Source organism: Scyliorhinus torazame, chromosome 9 (genome assembly GCF_047496885.1).
Source record: "Scyliorhinus torazame isolate Kashiwa2021f chromosome 9, sScyTor2.1, whole genome shotgun sequence".
NCBI lineage: Eukaryota > Metazoa > Chordata > Chondrichthyes > Carcharhiniformes > Scyliorhinidae > Scyliorhinus > Scyliorhinus torazame.
In genome coordinates this window covers 73,943,584-73,957,470 of record NC_092715.1, presented here as the reverse complement: position 1 = coordinate 73,957,470, position 13,887 = coordinate 73,943,584, and positions in this window count along the sequence as shown.

The window sequence follows — 13,887 nt, the reverse complement described above, 5'->3', positions numbered from 1 at the left end:
TACAAACTGTACATAAACATTAGCGCCTGTATGCATAGATTACAATTCTAGCATCCGACCACAGGTGGCGTGGCGACAGGAGAACGTTACTGGAACACAGCCACATGTGGGACAGAACGTGGACAGCAGGCACACAGTGCAGCCGCATATTGAGCAGCTCCTGAGTCATCAATAGTCAATCATAGTTGTTTGTATGTAGCCGTCGTATTCAACTGTAATTCAGTAGACATCATAGAAACCCTTTCGTGTTTTAATTAATTAACAGCTTTGTTCATTTACAAAGCCGTATGTTCTCTGATCATTTCAACTACAAAGACCTCACCATCCGTGGTTACAGAGAACATTACAGATGTTTTTATGTTAAAAAAAACAGTCATAGGCCTCCAGAGACAGCACGATGGAAACACGTCCCTTGCAACATTATGTTTTTTCAGCAACATCTTTACATTCAATTTTCTCTGCTGCCAGCTCCAGCATAAATCATGATTCTTGAAGCAGCCATGAGCTAATTTACAGAAAACTCTAAATATTGTCTTAAAGCATGTATTTCTCTTATGAGAAATTATTGGAGGGTGAGGGGCAAGATTGACAAAGGTCTCTTTCCTGTTGATGTATGGATCTTTCTTCTGTGCTATCCAGAGACAGGTAGATGCAATTATCAGATCACTTTGTATTCTATATGGGGAACCTGGATAGTGAACAACTGAATTGACAGAAGAATCCATCCTGTAGGGAAACACCTTCTGTACTTTAATGTCAGTGATGTCATTAACTGCAGGGGCTGGAATTATTGTTTTACCAATCCTACATAATATAATAAATATGGTCATGTGCACGTAATATTTAGAACCCTCTGCTCCCATTCCTATCATTGGCTTTCCAACCTTGCTTCACCCTCAAAATTATCACTTATTCATCTAACATACATCTCATTTTAATTTCCACTTCCCTAAGGTGTCCTTCTGAATAATGTTTAAGGACCTAGGATTGCCCTCGTGGCCTAGCGAATAAATGCACTGTGTGAGATGACACTGCCAAACTAGTTTCGATCCTTGGTCAGTGCTGAATTAGACCATCCGAACTGAAGTGATGGTGGAGCATAATATTTAACCTCCATCTTAGGGGCTGGTTTAGCACAGTGGGCTAAACAGCTGGCTTGTAACACAGAACAAGGCTAGCAGCACAGGTTCAAGTCCTGTACCGGCCTCCCCGAATAGGCGGCGGAATGTCACGACTAGGAGCTTTTCACAGTAACTTCATTGAAGCCTACTTGTGACAATAAGTGATTATTATTATTAGTATTACTGAGTTGGGAAGAGAATGGAACAAAATTATCCTCTCTGCTCTGCAGCAACCTCTGCTAGTTTGAAAATTAGACATACATTAGACCAGGACAGACTCAGACATTGTTGTTCTGCCATTTGTTTGGGGAAATGGCTGACATCAAGATGGACATTAAACGCACCACCTGTCTCACATAAAAAGGAAAAAGCAGCAGCCTAAATATTCAAATAAGAATCTAAAACCTAAGTGTGAATAAAGTTCCACATTAGAAGGAAGGAAATATAATACTGAAATTATAACTAGTCATGGGGCAACCCACAATTCAGTCAATACTACACTGTTCAGAGGTATAAGACCAAACTATTTATCATATTATGCATACTCATATGATTTCCACATTGTGTGGGCGGCGCAGTGGGTTAGCCCTACTGCCTCATGGCGCCAAGGTCCCAGGTTCAATCCCAGCTCTGGGTCACTGTCCGCGTGGAGTTTGCACATTCTCCCCATGTCTGCGTGGGTTTCACTCTCACAACCCAAAGATGTGCAGGCTAGGTGGATTGGCCACGCTAAATTGCCCCTTAATTGGAAAAAATTGATTGGGTACTCTAAATTTTAAAAAATGATTTCCATATTGTTAAGCTACAATTGTTTAACACAGGAGTGAGTTGCAGGAAAGTTCAAAACTCACACCATGGCTTCAATCCTAAAGCACTGTACAATGCTTTAAATCAGTTACTGTAAGGTTCTCCTTTCTGAACAAACATATCAGCAACAACATCTTGCATTTTTATAGCACCTTTATCTTCGTAAAACATCGAAAGTTGCTTTGCATGTGTGTTATCAGAGTAAATTTGACACTGAGTCACAGAAAGAGATATTTAGCGAGATTCAGCTGACTGAAGTTGACGTCCGCTGTCGGACATGTGTAGCGGGGTGTTTCTCGTTGGCTGCAATGCCAAGAAACAAGGTGCACCTTGTCGTTTATTTGGCCTCTGGAAGATTCAACTGCTGATGCCAAACTTGGGGAGGCCTGTGGCAACCCTCCTTCATCCATCCCTCACCCCCCCCCCCCCCCTCCTCCAACATTTAAGGAACTACTTTTTAAGGAAAAGTTTACAAATTCAGACGATCGGGCGCCTTGATCCGATGTTGCGAACGCTGCAGTTCTGGTGGCGATTTCGGCATCGGTTCGGTCGTCGGTGACTCCGGGAGCGTGTCGACCTCATCTTCATCCCCGGGTGGGACCAAGGGGAGGACGGATCGTCCTCAAGTGGGGGCTGTGGTGGGGTACGCTGGGGGGAGAGAGGGTGGCGCCGGGGCAGAGGGGGGGGGGACCCAGCTGGTGCCAGGTCCCTGAGGGAGACTGTGTCTTGGCGGCCGTCAGGGTACGCTACGTAGGCGTACTGTGGGTTCGCGTGAAGTAGCTGTACCCTCTCAACCAACGGGTCTGCCTTGTGTAGCCGCACGTGCTTGCGGAGGAGGACGGGTCCTGGAGCTGCCAGCCACGTTGGGAACGAAACCCCGGAGGTGGACTTTCTGGGGAAGGCAAAGAGGCGTTCATGGGGAGTTTCGTTAGTCGCAGTGCAGGGACAATAATGGCGATCGAGTGGGCCTGGCACACAGCAGCGAAATGTCCTTTCTTCCCGCAGACCTTGCAGAGCCCACTCCGCGCCGGGCAGCGCTGCCGGGGGTGTTTTGTTTGTCCGCAGAAGTAGCACTTGGGTCCCCTGGGGTTGGTTGGCTTCCGCGTGGCGCAGGCCTGGCGTTGGCTGGGGGCGGTCACTGATGGGGTCCATGATGGGGTGTTCGCTGGCAGGGTCCACGATGCCCAGGAGGGGTGGGCCGTGCGGTCCGGGGCATACGCCTGTACATTGCGTGAGGCGACTGTGAGATCGCTAGTTTCTTGGTTGCCGCGAGGTCGAGGGTAGCCCCTTCTAAGAGGCGCTGGCAGATGTAGGCCAACCTTATGCCCGTAACGAACGCGTCTCTAACTAGCAGGTCAGGGCATGCCAGAAATCTTCCACAGACTCACCGGGGAGTTGATGCCGCGTGGACAGGAGGTGCCAGGCATAGATTTTGTTGGTCTGCTGAGTGTAGTTCTCCTTCAGTAGCGCCATGGCCTCAGCATAGGTCGGCGCATCCCGGATGAGGGGAAAGATATCAGAGCTCAGCCGCGTGTAAACGATTTGGAGCTTCTGTGCCTCTGAGGGTGGTTCTGTCGCAGATCCAATGTATGCTTCAAAGCAAGCTAGCCAATGTGCGAAGGCCGACTTGGCGTTGTCTGCTTGAGGATGCAGCTGCAGGTGATCAGGCTTGATGCGGAGATCCATCGTTGTAAAATCTCTGCGTAATAAATTGATGCGCTATCAATTACGATTAGACGAGAGTAGAGTGTAATCGAGGCTTTATTACACAGAGATGTGTAGCCTCCCGCAGCTGCTGCCGAAATGGCTGCAGCTCGGAGAGCACACACATTTATACTCCGCCTACTGGGCAGAGCCAGCAGGCAGGGATCTACCCCCGTACCTGCAGTACAGGGGCCTTACCGCAATACCCCTCATACGCAGTATATACAATACAACAGTGGTGACTACCACACCATTTTCATAACTTCAAGGATTGCCAAAGAGTATTGGAGGCAGCTAGGCATAATGTTGCCTTGCTCTATGAGGGAGCAAATATCTCTTCTTTTTTCAAGGTAGCTCAGTGGCAATACATCAGAGACGCAAGGGGCTTGATGTAGTTAGAAGAAATCTGAAGGTCATTGTAGTGCCATATGCCATACTGTATCCGACTACACTGAGGGCGACGTCTGACAATTCTATAAAGACGTTTGATAATCCAGCTAAAACCTTGGCTTTGGTGAGCTCCATGGGAGGCAATAATTAAGAGTAACAGACCACAGTTCACTGTATAATCCGGACTGTATCCCTTGTCATTATAATTCCTTCCTCACTGTCTGTGTGGAGTTTGCACATTCTCCCCTTGCCTGCGTGGGTCGCACCCCCACAACCCAAAGATGTGCAGGGTAGGTGGATTGGCCATGCTAGATTGCCCCTTAACTGGAAAAAAACGATTTAAAAAAAAACAAAAAAAAATTATTTCCTGATTCTGTCTTGGTATTTTTCATTCTGACAGGGAAGATTTAGCAATCGTGAGCTACAGTGAGTTTTTACCCTTAAGAAGGGCAGGGTACTTCCTTCTGTCTTCAATGAAAATTACTCCTGTGTGCTCCTTCTAGTTAAGGAACCCATGTGCTAGTTGTATGACACTAGGGCTGTGTGAAGAATATCCTTCAGCCTTTCTTTTCGTCCATGCGCTTATAATGGAGGTATATGTTTTATGGTCTCCTTTGCTTTGATGATGATGACTATGAGTAGTGCCACTGCTGGGTGCCGGGTGTGTGGATTAAGTTTTAGTAGGAAGGGTGAGAATGCAGAAAGGGCATTTTGTGTTTGTGCTTTTCGTAGCATATTTTGTCTCCTCTCTTTTGAGGGGAAAGATTCCTTGGTGTAATTATGGAAGGTTTATAGGTATAGCCCTACTGGACTTCACATTTGGTGAGGATAACCCCCTAGAGCTATTGGCTTTGGGTGTCAAAAAAATTATTTTGGGGTTAAAGAATCATTAATTGATTCCTGTAAGGGTACAGTCAAGTCTCATGTCTTTGGGCAGCACGGTGGCGCAGTGGGTTAGCACTGTGCCTCACAGCGCTGAGGTCCCAGGTTCGATCCCGGTCACTGTCCGTGTGGAGTTTGCACATTCTCCCCGTGTTTGCGCGGGTTTCGCAAACAAAGATGTGCATGGTAGGTGGATTGGCCACACTAAATTGCCCCTTAATTGGAAAAAATTAATTGGGTACTCTAAAATCATTTTTAAAAAGTCTCATGTCTTAGAAAAATACTTTATAATGTGCCACTGGCTCTTTTGGTCTGGTTGGAGATGAGTGAAGTATGTTTTGGTGTATGCCCGAGCGGGGTGGGATAATCCTTGGCCGGTAAACCATTTTCTTTGTGTCAATGTCCGATACTCTTTTTGGCTGAATAAGCAATGGCAGCAGCTACTTTGAAACTCGGCTCCTGGAATGTATGGGGGAAACATCATCCTATTAAAAGAAAAAAGATTCTGTCTTTCCTTAAAAAGGAGAAAGTTGACATACCTTTCTTGCAGGAAACTCATTTAGATGACAAGGAGCTCCAGAAATTAGAATCATAGGATTTCTAGTGCAGAAGGAGACCATTCAGCCCATCGAGTCTGCACCAACCCTGTGAAAGAACGCCTTACCTAGGTCCACTCCCCCGCCCTATCCCCGTAATCACATAACCACACCTAATCTACACATTTTTGGACACTAAGAGGCAATTTAGCATGGCCAATCCACCTATCCAACATCCTTGAACTGTGGGAGGAAACCAGAGCATCTGGAGGAAACCCATGCAGACATGGGGAGAAAGTGTAAACTCCACACAATCACCCAAGACCAGAATTGAACCCCGGCCCCCGGTGCTGTGAGGCAGCAGTGTTAAAATTGAAGTGGGACTGGGTGGGGCAGGTGATTTTCTGCCTCATTCTCGACTAGTAGTCAGGGGGTTGCGATTTTAATTAATAAAAATTTGTCTATTAGATTGGAGAACTGTGTAAATGACAAGGTGGGGGTTGGGGGAAGGCATGTAATTGTTAAGGGAAAGTATTTTCATAATGAATGTCTATGGTCCACCAAATTACTTTTTTTCCCCCTAAAATTTAGAGTACCCAATTATTTTTTCCAATTAAGGGTCAATTTAGCGTGGCCAATGCACCTATTCTGCACATCTTTTGAGTTGTGGGGGCGAAACCCACGCAGACACAGGGAACCAAATTACTTTCCTGATTTTGTTACTAAAGTCCTTATGAATTTTTGCCGAATTAACTTCAACAAATTCCTTCATGGATGGGGTCTTCAGCTGCCATCGTAATTCTTTGATCGACAAACTTCCCAAAACTAGGAATGCTCCCACTCATCAGGCAAAGGCATTAGCATTGGTATGCGAGGATATGGGGTACTTGGGTGTTTGGAGAACAGTGCCTCCCAAAGATAAAGAGTTCACATTCTTCTCCGCTCTCCATCAATGTAATACAAGAATTGATTATTTTTTCAAGCCCAAGACAATATAGCATTCAGTGGCCTCCTTATCTATAGGTAGTTTTGTTTTAAATTTAGAGTACCCAATTCATTTTTTCCAATTAAGAGGCAATTTGGTGTGTCCAATCCACCTACCATGCACATCTTTTTGGGTTGTGGGGGTGAAACCCACGCAAACACGGGAAGAATGTGCAAACTCCACACGGTCAGTGACCCAGAATCGAACCTGGGGCCTTGGTGCCGTGAGACTGCAGTGGTGTCCACTGCGCCACCATGCTGCACCTTTATAGGTAGTATAGCAGTGTCTGATCATGCCCCAGTCTTCTTGGAATTTGTAATGAGGGGAATTTCTCATCCGTCTAGATCTTGGGGATTTAGTTCATCTCTGCTTAAGGATCATAACTTTATCTCGTACTTTAAGGCCGAATTTGATCTCTGCTCTTCAGACAATTCTCTCTTATTTACCCAGAGGGTGGTGGGAGTCTGGAACTCACTGCCTGAAAGGGTGGTGGAGGCAGAGACCCTCACAACATTTAGAAAGTATTTGGATGTGCACCTGCAATCCAAGGGCATAAAAAGCTATGGGTCAAGTGCTGGAAAATGGGATTAGAATAGCTAGATGGTTGTTTTTGACCGGCGTGGGCGCGATAGGCCAAAGGGCCTTTACTCTGCTATAGGACTCTATGGCACCTGCTCTTTTTCAGGATCAAATTCTGAGTGGGCTATCTGGTGTGCACAATGTTACCTAGATGATATTCTTATTACAAGTTTGATTGAAGAACTTGTGAGGAATTTGAAGCTATTCTTGCACGTTTGCAAAATAACAATCTTAGAATCAAGAAATAAAAGTGTGAATTTTTAAAATCTTACATCAACTGCCTGAGTCATATCATTAACAAAGTGGTTTACTGAAGAATCAAAGGAGAAATCTGAGATTCTAGAAGCTCCATATTCACAGAATGTGACGCAGTTGAAGTCATTTTTAAGATTGCGCAATTATTACGGCAAATTTGTTCCTCACTTAGTAATGAGGCTGAAGCCATTACATTCTTTGCTTTGTGTCAAACCAGCTTGGCACTGGACCAAAGAATGTGAAAATGCTTATCAAAATGTTAAAGATGTTTTAAAGAAGTTGGAGTTATTGGTCCATTACAATCCAAAGCTAAGGTTACAGCTTGCTTGCGATGTATCATCCTATGAGGTTGGTGTAGTTGTCTCGCATATAATGACCTCAGGAGAGGAACAACCAATAACATTTGCCTCCAGAACATTAACTGGTGCTGAGCGAACTATGCTCAACTAGGAAACAAAGCTTTGAGCATCATTTTTGGCGTACGATGGACATCATTATACACTCTTGACTGACCGTTGAGCCTTCACTACAATCGTTGGATATTCCTTCATTAGCAGCTAGTCGATTGCAAAGATGGACTTCACTCTTGTCGGCTGCCGATTATGACATCCAGTATCATAATTCAGAGCAGCACGTAAATATGGATGCTTTATCTAGACTGCTGCTTCAAGTCAAACAAGATCAGGAATCTGGGGCAGCACGGTAGCCTTGTGGATAGCACAATTGCATCACAGCTCCAGGGTACCAGGTTCGATTCTGGCTTGGGTCACTGTCTGTGCGGAGTCTGCACATCCTCCCCGTGTGTGCGTGGGTTTCCTCCGGGTGCTCCGGTTTCCTCCCACAGTCCAAAGATGTGCAGGTTAGGTGGATTGGCCATGATAAATTGCCCTTAGTGTCCAAAATTGCCCTTAGTGTTGGGTGGGGTTACTGGGTTGTGGGGATAGGGTGGCGGTGTTGACCTTGGGTAGGGTGCTCTTTCCAGGAGCCGGTGCAGACTCGATGGGCCGAATGGCCTCCTTCTGCTCTGTAAATTCTATGATAATCTATGATAATCTATGAATGAGGAATTCAAACAAGATTCTGATGAAAATTTCATAAATATCTTAAATCTCTCATGTAGCAAACATACTGGTAACTTCATCTCAAGTACAAAGGTTTACAAGAACCTATCCAGAGATGAGGAAGGTTATGAATATGATCCAAAAAGGCACTTTAACAAATGTGCACCAAAATAATCAAGACCTCAAGCCCGACATCACTAGACTACTTGACTTGACAGTTCAGAATGAAGTTCTGCTGTGGGGTATTCGTGTAATTATTCCACCGGTCTATGAAACAGATCCCTTGAACAGCTACTTGACCGACATCCTGGTGTAGTTCGGATGAAGGAGTTGACACGCAGCTACTTCTGGTGGCCGGGATTAGATGCCCAAATTGAGAAGGTGATGCAATGCCAATCCTGCACTACATTAAGGAATACTCCACTCCTGCAACCTTTGCATCCGTAGGAATGGCCTACACAGCCATGGCAGAGAATTCATATTTTTATTCGAGGCATTTTCAATTTTATACAGAAAAGGACACATAACGTCAGAAATCAACCTTTATAAATCACACTCCAAACACCCAAACCCCTCAATCCTAACCCGTGGCTCATTTTCCAACTATAATAATTAAGGAATCCCCCTCACATCCACCCCACACCCCGGCTGATGTTTCACCACTCTTTAAGTCTCCAGCTCGAAAAGAACCCCTCATTTGCACCTTTAGTCGCAAAGTATCTTTTCCAGGTGCAGAAACTGCACCAAGTCACACCATCACTTTAGGCGGCTCCGGATTCCACCACCCGAACAGTATCCACCTCTGGGCTATCAGGGAGGCATGGACCAACACATCGGCCTCTTTCCCCACCTGCACTTCCAGATCTTCTGACACTCCAAATATTGCCACCCACGGGCTCGGAGCCATCTTCACCCCAGCACCTTTTACATAGTTCCCACAAAAGCCTCCCAAAATACCTCCAGCTTCGGGCATGCCCAAAACATGTGGACATGATTGACCGGTCCCCTTGTACACCCTCTGTATCTATCTTCTCCTCCTGGAAAGAACCGACTCATCCTTGACACCATCATGTGCGTCTTGTGCATCACCTTAAACTGGATGAGACTCAGTCTTGCACATGAGGAGGATGCGTTTACCCTCCATAGAGCCTCACTCCATAGCACGACCTCTACAACCCCCCCCCCCCCCCCCCCCCCGCCCCCCCACAATCTCCTGTCCGATGTCTGTTTTATTTCCTCCACCAAAGACCACCTCCTTTCCATCAACTCCCCAGAAATGTCTGCGATCCTTCCCTCCCCAATCCTGTCCTCGGACAAAATTCTATCCTGCAGTCCCAGGAAGGTAACTTTGGAAATTTAACCAACTCCTTCCTAAAGAAGTGCCTAACGTGTAGATATTGAAACCCATTCCCCCTCGGTAGGTGGAACTCTTCCTCTAGCTCTCCCAACTCTGCAAACTTCCCTCCACAAACAGGTTCCAAAAGCACTCTATTCCTGCCCTCTCCCATGCCTTAAACGTGGTTACCACAAATCAGCGCCCACAGTCACATCCCCTCTTAAGATGTTGCTGACATTGATTCCATACTCTCAGCGCTGATACCACCACCAGGCCCGTGGAGTACCTGGCTGGCAAAAATGGAAGAGGTGCCAATGACAGCACCCTTAAACTCGTTCCTCTACAGGAGGCTTTCTCCATCTGCCCCCACACCAACGTTTGCCCCACCACCCACTTCTTGACCTTCTGAACTATTGCCACCACTTCGTCTGCCACTCTCCAAAAATGCCCTGCTGATCCGGGGCACCTTTCCTGCCCATATAAACTCCGCGATCATCCTCTTGACCCGACCGAGAAAAGACATGGGCACAAAAATTGGGAGGTTTTGGAAGACAAACAGAAACTTTGGCAACACCTTCATTTTAACTGTCTGGACCCTTCCAGCCAATAACAGCGGCAAAACATCCCACCTCTTAAAATTCTCTTTCACCCCCTCCAGATTCACCAAATTCAGCTTGTACAACTGGGCCCAACGATGTGCCACTCGTATCCCCAGGTATCGGAAACTTGCCCAGACCTTCTGAAACTTCTCCAAACCCTTCCCTCTCACCCATGCATTGACCGGGAATACCTCACTTTCCCCCATGTTGAGTTTATACCCTGAGAACGAGGCAAACTCCCCAATATCCCCATGATACGATCGAGGTTCTCTACCATGTTCATAATATACAGCAAAAGGTCATCTGCATATAGGGAGACTCGGTACTCCATCCCCTCCTCACAATAAACCTCCACCCCACCCCCTTAAGGCTCTAAGCGCTATCACCAGGGCTCAATCGGCAAAAGCAATGGAGACAGCGGACACCCCTGCCTCATTCCCCGGTGCAGACCAAAATACCCCGAGCTCACATTATTCATATGAACATTCGCTGTGGGGCCCTGTACAGTAACCTAACCCAATCTACAGACTCCTGCCCAAACCCAAACGGTCTCAACACATCAAACAAATACAGCCACTCAACCCGGTCAAATGCTTTCTCCTCGTCCACAGACACTATCACTTCCATTTCCTGGTCTTCCGGGGACATCATGATCACATTCAACAGTCTTCTAATGTTCGCCAGCAGCTGCCATCCTTTCACAAACCCCATTTGGTCCTTACCTATCACCCCAACACACAGTCCTCTGTATGTGTTGCCAGCACCTTAACGTCCATATTTAGTAACGTTATCGGACAGTATGAGTCAAATTCCTCTGGGTCCTTAACCTTTTTTAAAAGAAGCAAAACTGAAGCCTGAGATACCGTGAATGGCAGCACCTCCCCCACCATCTAACTCATTATATATCCCTACTAGTAGGGGTCCCAATTCTATGCCAAACTTTTTGTAGAACTCTGCTGGGAACCCGTCCAGTCTCAGGGCCTTCCCTGACTGCACCGACCCCACGCATCCCATTACTTCCCCCAGGCTGATCGGGGCACCCAACCCTTGCACTTCCCTTCCTCGACCACCTGGAACTCCAGTCCGTCCAAAAACGGCCTCATTCCCTCTTCCCCCACCAGAGGTTCCAAACTGTATAGCCTACAGTTAAAGGCTTCAAAATAGGGTGGCACGGTAGCACGGTGGTTAGCACTGTTGCTCCACAGCGCCAAGGGCCCGGGTTCAATTCCTGCTTGGGTCAATGGCTGTGCGGAGTCTGCACGTTCTCCCCGTGTCTGCGTCGATTTCCTCCCACAATCCAAAGATGTGCAGGTTAGGTAAATTGGCCATGATCAATTGCCCTTAGTCCGAACAAAAGGTTAGATGGGGATAGAGTGGAGGCATGGGCTTGAGTGGGGTGCTCTTTCCAAGGGCCAGTGCAGACATGATGGGTCGAATGGCCTCCTTCTGTGCTGAAATTTCTATGATTCTATGATCCCGTTTACCTCCCCCAAATCCTTCATGCAACCAATCTCCCTCACTGTCATCTGCCACCTCAACTGTTGCACGAGAATGCTGTTGGCCTTTTCCCCATGCTCACACATTGCCCCCTGGCCCGACTGAACTGTCCTACTGTCTTCCTTGTAGACATAAGCTCAAATTCGATCCAGAGCTTCTTCCTCTCCTTTAGCCTTCTCGGGGACCACCGCGTACCTCCGATCCACCTCCAGAAAGGCCTCCAGTAGTCTTTGCCTTTCTAGTCGCTCCCCCTTCCCCTTATGCACCCGGATCAAAATAAACTCCCCCTGACCAATTATTAGCTTCTCCAAGTGAATGTAGAGTGTTCATCAGAAATATTCTCACTGGTGTGTATGGACAGTGATATGACAGAACTGACATCTACTCTTGCAGAAATGACTAAATCTGTCAATACAGAATCGTCAGTACCAACAGAGGCAGATACTGAGTTAGTTTCAGAAGAAGTACCACCAACAAGTGAAGCGAAGACACTTCTCGGACTTCAAAGCACCAAATTCCAGAACATCGGGGTATTTTGCAGGTTTTTGGGGAGTTCACCATCTTGCCCAGTAGAAGCAACATCTCTGAATAAACTCTTCACTATGTTTTCATGAACTTAAAGCACTGCACCTCTACTTTTTCTCTTTGCGGCTAACAACAAATATATAACTTACTAAGAAGAAGGTGGACATTAGGGCTATTTCCTCTGTGCTAGATCCCATTTGTTTCTTCGGGATTTTAGGATTGTGCCAAACAAGTGTAAGAATCCAATAATCATTAATGCTGAGAGCATGGCGGATGGTCCTTGAGTTGGAGGGTACACTTAATTTGACTTCCACTCTCTCAACAATTTAGGGTAACCCCTATTTCCCACCAGTCATATAGACCATGGTTTTGATATTTGGAAGTATAAGGGACTTATTAGGCCAGTGAACATATGGCCAAATTCTCCATTTGAGAGACTATGCTCCACCTATCCCCATAAACCAGTACCCCACCTAACCTTTTTTGGACACCAAGAGCAATTTAGCGTTGCCAATCCACCTAACCTGCACATCTTTAACGTTAGCATTCATGCTGAGAGGGTTAGAATACAAGAGCAGGGATGTACTTCTGAGGCTGTATAAGGCTCTGGTCAGACCCCATTTGGAGTATTGTGAGCAGTTTTAAGCCCCGTATCTAAGGAAGGATGTGCTGGCCTTGGAAAGGGTCCAGATAAGGTTCACAAGAATGATCCCTGGAATGAAGAGCCGGTCGTATGAGGAATGGTTGAGGACTCTGGGTCTGTACTCGGAGTTTTGAAGGATGAGGGGGTATGTTATTGAAACTTACAGGATACTGCGAGGCCTGGATAGAGTGGATGTAGAGAAGATGTTTCCACTTGTAGGAAAAACTAGAACCAGAGGACACAATCTCAGACTAAAAGGACAATCCCTTAATACAGAGCTGAGGAGGAATTTCTTCAGCCAGAGGGTAGTGAATGTGGAACGCTTTGCCGCAGAAGGCTGTGAAGGCCAAATCACGGAGAGTCTTTAAGACAGAGATAGATAGGTTCTTGATTAATAAGGGAATCAGGGGTTATGGGGAGAATGCAGGAGAACAGGGATGAGAAAAATATCAGCCATGATTGAATGGCGGAGCAGGCTCAATGGGCCGAGTGGCCTAATTCTGCTCCTATGTCTTATGGTCTAAATTTTAAGGTACATTATGTTCTAGATCCTGTACGACTGTGTTAGAGAATCTACAGTCTTGGGAAAAAGATCTCACAGTGAATATTGATGAATATTGGGACATCATCTGGGAGAATGCCTCAATGGCCGTGATCCAGATTGGCATATTCAAATGAGCAGTTTGCCTGTGCCGGAGTTACCCAAGGCGTGGGATTGAACAGCCTCGTTTCGGAGACCCTGCTGCCGTTTAACACTGACTTCCACAAACATGAAAATATGGCACTTGTAATTCATAGAATCCCTACAGTGCAGAAGGAGGCAATTTGGCCCATCGAGTTTTCACCGGCCCTTTGAAAGAGCACCCTACTCAAGCCTACGTCTCCACCCTATCCCTGTAATCGAGTAACCCTACCTAAGGGGCAATTTAGCATGGCCAATCCATCTACCCTGCACATCTTTAGACTT